Source organism: Pongo abelii, chromosome 22 (assembly GCF_028885655.2).
Source record: "Pongo abelii isolate AG06213 chromosome 22, NHGRI_mPonAbe1-v2.0_pri, whole genome shotgun sequence".
NCBI classification, from domain to species: domain Eukaryota; kingdom Metazoa; phylum Chordata; class Mammalia; order Primates; family Hominidae; genus Pongo; species Pongo abelii.
This window is the reverse complement of record NC_072007.2, coordinates 49467568-49479328: the sequence shown is the minus strand read 5'-3', so window position 1 is coordinate 49479328 and position 11761 is coordinate 49467568. Positions and strand designations below refer to the sequence as shown.

Sequence of the window (11761 nt, the reverse complement as noted above, 5' to 3'; positions counted from 1 at the left end):
GCTCTGGGCAGGCACCTTTGGAGGGGCTGACCTCCCAGCTCTCTTCTTTGCAATCATCAACTCACACCTCCTGGGTTTCCTTCCAGGCTGCAGAGCTGAGAGCTAAGAGTCCACAGGCAGAGGGCCCTCTCCAGGCAGGTTTTATCTGCAACCTCTGCTGACTCAGGAGTGTGGGAGGTGATGGCCTTAGGGTTCTGTCTGATGCTTTCTGTCTGATCTGCTGCGAGCTCTCTTCTTCCAGCCGAGGCCATGAGGGTTTTCATGGGTAGCTGGGAGCTGGATTCTAGGAGACTAGATGCTGTTACAAAGAAAAGACCGTTTGAGGCTGGGTGCTGTAGCTCACACCTGTAATCCCAGCACTTTGGGAAGCCGAGGAGGGCGGATCACTTGAGGTCAGGAGTTTGAAACCAGCCTGGGCAACACAGTGAGACCCCTTCTCTAAAAAGAAAAAAAAAAAAAGAAAAAGAAACACTAAGGGAATTCCTATGTGGTTCCAAGTCCAGCCAGCCCTAAGGCCCCACAAAGGGATGTGAGCAGCCTCTGCCTGCCCTCCAGGGCTGACCGTCACATAACTGACCCGTTATGACTCAGTGAGCCAGGCCTGCCCTCCAGGGCTGACCGTCACATAACTAACCTCGTTATGACTCAGTGAGCCAGGTCTGCCTGCCCTCCAGGGCTGACCGTCACATAACTAACCTCGTTATGACTCAGCGAGCCAGGCCTGGCAGATACCAGTGGCAGATGACTGATCCATCCTGCAGAGTTCAGGTTTCAGCTGAGAATTGAGCCCAGGGTCTCTTGGACTCATGTGCACACACAGGACCTGAGTAGGGGCCATCCGGCCTGGGGCCAACTGACTCCCAGGTCCATCAAACCCAAGTCCGTCTCAGGGCCACGAAGGCAATGTGGGTGCACCAGAGGCAGTGGCATGCTCGTGGACTCAGGTCATTTGTTTTCCAGATTTTCAACTTGGGAAGGAATTGCGATGTGTTCTGTGAGTTCACAACGGGGTGGAAGAGAAGTGGCAGGAAGGCAGATGGTATCTGTTGGAAGTGAACGTGGTTGCAAGTGTCTCCTGACTGCAGAGGCAGAAACAAATAACATGAATAGTCATATATATATATATATATATATATGCATATATATTTTAAATTTATAGACTTTACTTTTTAAGAGAAGTTTTAGGTTCACAGCAAAATTGAGTGGAAGGTACAGAGGTTTCCCAGCCCCTACACATGCACAGCCTCTGCCATTATCAACATCTTCCACCAGAGGGTACATTTGTTAGAACGGATGAACCTGCATTGGTGCATCACCATCGCCCAGAGCCCAGAGTTTACACAGGGCTCACTCTTGGAGTTGTATGTTCTATGGGCTTGGACAAACATGTAATGACATGGATCCACCAGAGCCTGGAGTTTACACAGGGCTCACTCTTGGGGTTGTATGTTCTGCGGGTTTGGACAAACATGTAATGACATGGATCCATCATTGTAGCCCTAAAAATCCTCTGTGCTCCACCTATTTATCTCTTCCTCCCCTTAACCCCTGGCAACCACTGACTTTTCACTGTCTCCATAGTTTGCTTTTTCCTGAATGTCACATGGTTGGACTTACACAGTGTGTAGCTTTTTCAGACTGGCTTCTTTCCCTTAGCAGTGTGCATTTGAGGTTCCTCTATGCCTTTTCGTGGCTCCACAGCTCATTTCTTTTCTAGCACTGAATAATTGAATGGTCATATTTGTCCAGAAGTCTGGAGTGGACAGTCCTGGGATGCTGCAGGGGCTCAACAAGGTTATCAAGGACCTGGTCCCACTGCTCTTTTGGTTCCACACTCTCCATCGGGTCGCCTGATCCCCTCATAGCTGCAGAGGCAGCTGCACCTCCAGGAACTGAGACCTCCAAGACTGAGGCTGGAGGAAGGGGAAAGGTAGGGGAAAGGTGATGCCAACTCAGGCTGACCCCTGTTGGTGCAAAAGCAAGAGGTTTCCTAGAAGGCCCCTGCAGAGAACATCCACTTACATCTCACTAGCCAGACCTGGGTCATGTGGCCATCTCTGGACAGCAAAGGGAAAACAAATGGCCCCGTCTGGTCTAGACCAATCATGGCTCACCACAGTGCTGGGTAGGGGCGTCCTCTCCACTGGCTTGGAACAGACTGGGGCTCTGTTAGTAGAGAAGTGTGTGCATGTGTATGTGTGTGTGTTAGTGTGTATGTGTGTTAAGGGAGGAGACCACCCCTCATATTGTCTTATGCCCAATTTCTGCTTCCAAAGAAAGAAGAAGTAAAAGCTAAAAGGCAGAAATGAAATCCACAAGCAGACAGTCCAGCGTCACACCCTGGGCCTGGTAGTTAAACATCGACTCCTGACCTAATCAGTTATGTTATCTATGGATTACAGACATTGTATAGAAAAGCACTGTGAAAATCCCTGTCCTGTTCTGTTCTAATTACCGGTGCATGGAGCCCCCAGTCACATATCCCCTGCTTGCTCAATCGATCACGGCCCTCTCACGATCACGACCCACTCATGTGGACCTCCTTAGAGTTGTGAGCCCTTAAAAGGGACAGGAATTGCTCACTTGGGGAGCTCAGTTGTTGGAGACGTGAGTCTTGCGGAAGCTCCCGACCGAATAAAGCCCTTCCTTCTTTAACTCGGTGTCTGAGGGGTTTTGTCTGCAGCTTGTCCTGCTACAGTGAGTGTGTTAGTGAATGTGCATGTGTGTGTTAGTGTGTATGTGAATGTGTTAGTGTGCATGTGTGTTAGTTTGCGTGTGTTAGTGTGTTAGTGAGTGTGCATGTGTGTTAGTGCATGTGTGTACATGTGTGTGTTAGTGAATGTACATGTGAGTGTGTGTTATATATACATGTGTTAGGTGTGCATGTGTGAATGTGTACATGTGAGTGTGTACATGTGTTAGTGCCTGTGTATATGTGGATGTGTACGTGAGTGTGTATGTGTGAGTGTGTTAGTGTGTACATATGTTAGCACGTGTTTGTGTGTGTTAGTGAATGTATACATGTTTGTGTTAGTGAGTTGGTATGTGTGTGTGACTGTATATGTGTGTGGGTGTGCGTGTATACGTGTACATGTGGGAGTGTTGCGAGTGTGTACGTGTGTGTGCGCGTGAGTGTGTGTTAATGTGTGTGTATTGAAACAGTGCTGAGAAGTAACGGACGGTGTCTGCCAGCCACAAAGTGCAATACAAAGACCATTTTCACGGCAAGAAACTGAAGGAGCTAGTCAGGAAAGCGGAGCCCCCTTAGTGGAGGTGGGCGCTGTCGTGCTGGATGTAGAGGAGATTCAGGGGTCGGCCTGCGGGAGACAGGCCATGTGAGGGTAATCATCACATGAATGGTACAGATAAAGTTTGGAGATGGAAGGAATCACTGTTCAGAGAACTAACGGTGTTGGAGATGTTGGAGCTGGGCATTGGAGAATGGATAAAACTGTTTAGCTGTTTTATTATATAAGAGTGACAAATATTGCCCTTGTCCTTTAATCTTTATTTGTTCCTTCTCTGTAGTTAACAGCAGCCAGTTTTCGGCAACATAAAGGCTGCCTTTCCCATCTTCCCTTGTGGCCAGGAATGGCCCCGGGGAGGGAAGGAAAGCATTCAGGCCTCTTTTGGGTTGTGGCCCCCAGGGGAACAGGCCCCTTCCCTCTTCCCCTCTCCTATCTGCAGGCCTGCAGCCCAGGTGGCAGGACAAGGAGATAGAAGGAAACTGAACCTGTGCAGCTCTGTAAGAGAAAATAAAAGGTTTTCTTGTTTAAATCAGTATTATTTTGGTTGTGTCTTTCTTAATATGAGCCTGTATTATAATTAAAGTCATAAGCTTTTAGTGTCTCCTGAAAGCTACTTTAATCATACTTATTTAAATCAAGGCTTACCTCGCCTTGCAGTGTTAAGGAGCAGTTTATAGCTTCCTTTTTTTTTTTTTTTTTTTTTTTTTTTTTGAGATGGAGTCTTGCTCTGTCACCCAGGCTGGAGTGCAGTGGTGCGATCTCTGCTCACCGCAAGCTCCGCCTCCCGGGTTCACGCCATTCTCCTGCCTCAGCCTCCTGAGTAGCTGGGACTACAGGTGCCCACCACCACGCCCGGCTAATTTTTTGTATTTTTAGTAGAGACAGGGTTCATCGTGTTAGCCAGGATGGTCTCGATCTCCTGACCTCGTGATCCGCCTGTCTCGGCCTCCCAAAGTGCTGGGATTACAGGCTTGAGCCACCACGCCCGGCCATAGCTTCCTTTTTAAGAAGGCCTTTCCTGCACTATGGTTGGTTGATGGTCCATTTGTGTCTTGGGTCTGAATCTTCCAGTTGCTCTCCAGCCTTGTGGACTGGCATGGTGGGTATTACTTGGAAATGCCAATTGGTGCTTCCCTTTTTGCCCTCTAACCCTTCACTTGGGTAGGGTTTGGTTGTCTCAGGGAAGAGATGGGACAGCAGAAAGAGAAACAACTGGGGTCAGGTCTAGGCTTTTCATTTCTAGGGCTGTCAGAAAGAACGGTTGTGCACAGACACTGGGTGGGGAGGCAGATGTGAGGGACCCATTGCCAGCACATGCAGAGACAGTTCAGGACTGTGGGGGCCTTCAATGGGGAGTGGGGGTGCCTCGCCAGGATTGATGGCAATGAGGTCCCCTCAGAGGGGCAGGCATGGATATCAACCCCCTTGGCTCACCTCAGCCCCTCCCCAAGGCAAGAATGCGACAAGTCCCCTAAACCTCAGCTGCAGCTCGGCCAGTGGAATGAGTTTTAGCCTCTGCCATTGATAGGGTGAGGGCTCATGGTGGAAATTAAGCCATGCTATGGAGGAATGCACAGAGCTGAATTTCTCACACACCTGCATTCACTGACAGAGACTGGTACCTGCTACACAAATACTTGTGGAGATAAGTTCCGAAGGGCCTGGCAAAACACTGGGTATTGCAGATTGAAAAAATGTGGCTGATACAGGGATGCATGGGTCGGCGCCTCCCCTCCCTTCCATCTTTTTTCTCTCTAGTCTAGTCACAAGGGCTCTAGGTGACCATGCTGGAAGGTCTTGATGCTACTTGGTCATCTGAAGACTATTGGAATATTATCACAAATGTAGAATCTGTGGAACTAAAATATGAGTTGCCTTTCCTGGTGGCAATTTTGAAAGGGTGTTTTTTTTTTTTTTTTTTTGCCAGCAGCTACCCACTTTGCACAGAGTGCTTGGCCCAGTGTAGAAGGTGCACTGAATATTTGCTGATGGAAAAGAAGAAACTCTGTGTTTCTTTGGGATTTCCAAATAATTTAGCCTTTGTTTGAGAGGCAAGTGATTGTAAGTAAATGGATCCTATTGGCACAATCATCGTTTTCTATTTGGAAGGAAACAGCACCAGAGTGACCTCTGAGGGCAAACGCCTGAGAGAGACCACAAAAATGTGTCTCCTATAGAAGAAAGGTCGAAGAGAGCTGGAAAGAACTGTATCATTGACTCTACATGAATGATGCTGATTTTGCATAAAAAAGCTGCTTTCCATGAAATTTTATTGCTTATCTTAGAGCTGTACTAAGAATTGTAAATTAAAGGGTGAAAATAATTTGCTGAAATCCCACTTCTTTACCTTAAAAAGTCACTGATGAGCAAAACTGTGAACAAATAGCTTTCAAGCAAGTCAGCAGCAAAATAGTTTATACAAACAAATTATCCTGGTAGTGAAGAAAACGTTCTGAAAAATGGGATGCTTGGCCATAATAATATGGGTTATTTTAGGAGCCAACGTGGGTGGAATTTCGCATAATCTTAGAGGAGGTCTTTCATGAAATGCCATAAATCGTAACAAAATCCAGAAGCAGTAAAGGAAAATAATGATAAATTTGACTTCACACAAACTAAAAGCTTTTGTAAGTCAAGAATGCCATAAGCAAATTTAAAATACCAACCACAAAATAACCATCAAATTAAAGTATGAAGCCAATTTTCAACCTAGCACTTTTCTGAGCATTTTTCTTTGCTAAGAAAAATATTTGCAACACATTTTGTGGTGGAATCTGACAGCTAGATATCCACTGAAATCTATTTTCCTTCTTTAATTGTCATGGGATTCTAGGGAGGCCTACATAGCACTCTTGGGTGGCCCCCACAATCCCTAGTACCTGGTGTTCATGCCCTTGTGTAGCTTCCTCCCCTTGAGTATGGGTAGGACATATGACTTCTAATCAATAGTGCATGGAAAAGGTATCAGGATTGGCATGATTATGTGTATGTAATTATATATATAGCATTGTCATATCCACCTTGCTGGATTTTCTCTCTCCCCATTGGCCTTGAGGAAACCCTACATGGCAAGGAACTGAGGGCTTCTAAGAGCTGAGGATAACAGGGCAAGGCTGATGGATAACAAGGCAAGACATTGAAGCCTCCAGTCCAACTGAGTTCTGCCAACCTGCCTGGACTTGAAAGTGTATCCTTCCCCCATCAAACCTCAGATGAGACTACAGCCTAGCCAGTGCCTTGACTACCATCTTGCAAAGGACCCAGTTGAGCCAAACCAAACTCCTGACTCACAGATTCTGTAAGATAAGAAATGTTTAGTTTTAAGCCCTAAGTTATTAGTGGTAATATTGTTAGGCAGAATAGAGTAGATAGTTAATACATAGCCCAACTATACTCCATCTTTCAGCTGTCCTGGCAGTTAGATGTGGCCATATGACCAAATTCTAACCCATAGGATATGAACAGAGCAATGTGGGTCACTTCCGGGCCAGGGGTTTGAAAGAGTTGGCATGACTCTTGCCCATGTTCTTCCCCCTTCTCCATAGCTAGAACACAGATGTGCCCCTACCCCAGTATTGACATTGCAGAAGAGAACAACATCTTGAGTCATGGTGGAAAAATAAGATGGAAGGAACCTGGGTACCTGAATGTGATTTTAGTGTATCATATGAGTGGCCATGTGTAGCAGTATGAGACATTCACTTCAGACGGTCATAGGTGAGAGAAACAACCATTTATTTCATTTAAGAATTTTGTTGGCTATTTTTGTTATAGCAGCTAGCCTAACTAATTTCCATAAGAAATAAAACATACAATTCAAGAAGAAAAAGCAATAAAATAATAAAAACTGGGCAAAAGACAAATAAAGACCCTTCACAAGAAAATAAGTAGAAAAAGATGGAAAGTTGTTCCATCTTGTTCTCCTCCCACCCCCTGGCTCCTAGAACAGAAACCATATTACTCTTAAGAAAAGTAATATCTATTTTCTCTGAGACATACTTTTTACCTATCTAACTGGCAATGTTAAAATGTTGATGGTTTCCCATGATGACATTTGTGTAAGGAAACTTTCCTTCTAATATACAATTCTGTTGGTAGAAAGCTAATTATGTATAACTTTTCCAGAAGACACACACACACATACAAAACAAGCAGAGTACTAGAATATATTCGGGATGTATAGTAATGTCTGTAGTCTGCCTACTCATGCAAATAAAAATATACAAGTACATATTTCTGAGTATATGCATAATCATTTTTTTCTGGAAGGAAATTGCAAGGAATTGTTAACCAGTGGGTAGAATGGCTGGGGCTGAGGTGAAAATGTCATTTTTCATTTCATGTCTCTCTTGACTGCTTCAGTTTTATTACAATGAATTTTTATTTAAAAAACACAAATGGATTATCTGGTGGTGGTTTGGATGATTCTGCCTTTTCAGCCAAAATCATCTGGTTTTTTTTTACTGCAAATAATTTATGCCAAGAATTTTACTGCTAAGAATTTATGTGTGTGTGTATATATACAAACACACACACACACACATCTGCACATAAATAAAAATGTGTACTCTATCATTTTTACAAAATCAACACAGTAGAAAGGAATTTAGGGCTTTAGCAGGGGACAGGTTGGAAAGCGATGGTACTTCTATATGATGGAGTATGACTGAGCCATGAAAGGAATGAGGCCATTCTGTATGCACCCACGTGGACAGATCAACAAGACAACAGGGAAAGAACGGTTTTTCAACAAATGGTGCTGGGAAAACTGGATCTCCACAAACAGAAGAATGGAGTTGGACCTTTTCCAACACCATATACAAAAATTAACTCTAATTGGATCAAAGACCTAAATGTCTTTGAAAACTATAAAAGTCTTAGAAGAAAACAGGGCAAAATCTTCATGACATTGGATTTGGTGAGGATTTCTTGGATAAGGCACAAAAGGCATGAACAACAAAAGAAGAAAATAGGCAAATTGGACTCCATGAGGGTGAGAAACTTTTGTGCATCAAAAAGACACTTTCAACAGGTAAAAAGGCAACCCATAGAATGGGAGAAAATATTTGCAAATCATATGTTTGAGAAGGGATTAATATCCAGTATATATAGAGGACTAAAAATCAACAACAAAAAGACAAACAACCCAACTGAAAAAGGGGCAAAGGACTTGAATAGACATTTCTCTAAAGAAGATGTACAAATGGCCAGTAAGCACATGAAAAGATGTTAAACATCATTAATCATTAAGGAAATGCAAATCAAAACTATAATGAGATACCACCTCACACCCATTAGGATGCCTACTATAACAAAAACAGAAAATAACAAGTGTTGGTGAGGATGTGGAAAAATTGGGACTCTTGTGCATGGTTGATGGGAAAGTAACTTGTTGGAGCTGCTGTGCAAAACAGTATGGCAGTTTCTCAAAAAATTAAACATAGAATTACCATATAATCAAGCAATCCCGCTTCTAGATATAGATCCAAAAGAATTGGAAGCAGGGTCTTGAAGAGATATTTGTACACCACATTTACAGCATTATTCACAACATCCAAAAGGTGGAAGCAATCCAAGTGTCCGTCAGTGATGAATGGATAAGCGAAGTGTGCTACGTATAACAATGGAATATTATCCAACCTCAAAAGGGAAGATGCTGACACACGCTCCAACATGAATGAACCTTGAGGACATTAGGCTGAATGAAATAAGCCAGTCCCCAAAAGACAAACACTATGATTCCACTTATATGAGGTATCTAGAGTAGTCAAATTCATAGAGACTGAAAGAATGATGGTTGCCAGGGGCTGGAGGGAGAGAGATATGGAAAGTTGTTGTTTAATGGGTGCAGAGTTTCAATTTTGCAAGATGAAAAAAGTTCCAGAGATGGATAATGGTGATGGCTGTACAAAGATGTGAATGTACTGAATACTGCTTAACTATACACTTAAAAATAGTTAAGAGGGTACATTTTATTTTATGTGCATTTTACCACAGGAAAAAAGGAAGAAAAAGCAACCAGCAAGAACAATGTGTATATAGCACAACTATAATTTATCAAAATATATATTGTTTGTTGTATGTGTAAAGAATTTCTGAAAGAACACACAAAAAAACTGTTGACAGTAGGGAGATTGGGAAATCAGATGACAGGGAGACCTTTTTTATTGTATACCTTCTGATAATGTTTGGAATTTTAGTTTGTGATGTACACATCTTTTTGAATTTAAAGCAAATTATTGATTACATTTACCTTGAGATTGATTTCCTAAATGACTCTGGGGGCAACCAATGAGGATTATACTGATTCCTTATGTTGGTTTCTGCTGAGATATTTTGAGTTGTTGGATTTTGGTTTCTTTTATCAAACTCAGTTTTCCAAAGGATAATACTTAATTATTTAAGAGGAGAACAGTGAGACAAATTAAAAATTTAGTTGGATTGCATTTGAACAACTTGAATTAATATATAAAACAGTAAAAGAGCCTTCAGCATTTCTTTTTTTTATGGTGAAAAGATATACATATATTTAGAATTAGCCAGCTGGACTCAGTTTAGATGATCCCAATTTTGTTGGCAACATCCAAAGCATCGTAATCAGGAGCCAGTGGAACATATGCCTTCTTCTCTCCATCAGGCCGAATCAGGGTGTTGACCTTGGCCATGTCAATGTCATAGAGCTTCTTCACAGCCTGTTTGATCTGGTGCTTGTTGGCTTTAACATCCACCGTGAACACAAGTGTGTTGTTGTCTCCTGTCGTCTTCACGGCCGACTCAGTGGTCAGCGGAAACTTGATGATAGCATAGTGGTCAAGCTTGTTTCTCCTGGGGGCGCTCTTCTGAGGATGTTTGGGCTGCCTCCGGAGTCGCAGTGTCTTGGGCCGCCGGAAGGTGGGGGATGTGTGGATCTTCTTTTTTTTTGTGGCTGTGGACACCTTTCAACACTGCCTTCTTGGCCTTTAAAACCTTCGCTTTGGCTTCGGCTTTAGGAGGGTCAGGAACTTCCTTCTTCGCTTTCAGCACCGTCTTGTGAAAAGGGTCAGCATTTCTTAAACAACAAAAGGGCAACAATCTAGAAAGCATTTGGCAAAAAAAAAAAAAAAAAAAAAAAGAATGTATATAATCACTAATTTGTAGGGACTGTGCTTCTGTGATGTCTAGTAGAATCCAGGCACTATGAAGGAAATGCGAATACATCTGTGCTGGGTAGCGAGTAGTTCCATAAACAATTTTCACAGCTAATGTCGATTATTGTAGATCATCTGGCTAGTTCATTTTGACTATGCCTTTAGTCATCAATGTGATAGTTAAAATAATTAAATTATCTATTTAGAGACAAGGAAGGATAAACAAGACATTGCCTTTAGGGAAGAAAAGAATGAGTAGAGATGTATTTTTATCCCTTTGAGTGATCCAGCATAAGAACTTTGGATTTGAGTGCACTCACAGGTCCATGGGGGAACAGTCATTGGGTAGTAAGTGGTGTTCGCTGGAGAACGGAACAGCTTCCCGGGCTGGGAAAAAGATGCATCTAAAGCCCGTGAAGTGCATGGTCTCACTCTTTGCCGTTTTCATTAGGCAGCTTTGTTCTTTTAAAATACAAGATAAATGCATCTGCCTTAGAACAGAGTTCTCCTGTAATAGAATTTTTTTATTCTAAATCTTTAGCTGAAATGTCCAATTATTTAAAATAAGTAATAATTTACACCCACTCTTCCGCCATTGAGAACTTAAGGCACAATATCTTGGCTTCATCGCTATTGCCGTTTGGAGCCGGATGCTCCTTCACGTGGGGCTGCCCAGTGCACCGTAGGATGCTGCACAGAACCCCTGGCCTCTACCCGCCAGCTGCCAGTACATCCCCTTACCCAGGTATGCCAAACAAAAATGTCTCCAGATATTGCCAAATGTCCCCTAGGGGGCAAAATCATCGCTGGCTAAGAACCGCTGCTTCAGAGGGTGGGGACCGAGAGAGGGCAGGATGGAGGGGGCCATCCACACTTGCGATACTGCTGGGCCTGGGAGCAACATGAGCTCCCAGCTTCCTCCAGCCCCTTCCCTGCAAGGGGGAATGGACCAGCTGAGGGGCTGGGATTTTCAGGGGCCTTATTTCAGTGAGCTGGGGTGGGCAGGAGTTCTGTGTGCACATATATGTTGGGTATAGATCAGGAGTGCGACTGCTGTGCTGAGGGGCTGCGTGTGCTCAACTTAAATAGATATTGCCAGATAGTTTCCAGAAGTGATTGACCAGTTTGCACTCTGAGTAGAGTAGCAAAACTGTGAGGGGATACTGAGCACTTCCAGGTCTTGGGGACCTGGCCACCAGCTCGGACAGACAGCCCCAATCTCTCAAGTCCTCGTAAGAAATATGAGTGCCTTCTTTGGACATTATAGGCTCATGGGACCCCCTCCTGTTTCATGAGGCCAATGGCTGGGCCTGCCTTTTCACTCAGAATTGAGAAATCATGCAACAGAGGAGCCTCTAGGTGGCACTGAATTCTGAGGCTTAGAGG

General features: G+C 43.7%; 1 pseudogene; it reads right to left on the bottom strand.

Annotated features, from left to right (window-relative positions):
* Positions 1–9754: 9754 nt before the first annotated feature.
* Positions 9755–10331, bottom strand: LOC100433133 (large ribosomal subunit protein uL23-like; annotated as a pseudogene).
* Between the last annotated feature and the right edge of the window lie 1430 nt (positions 10332–11761).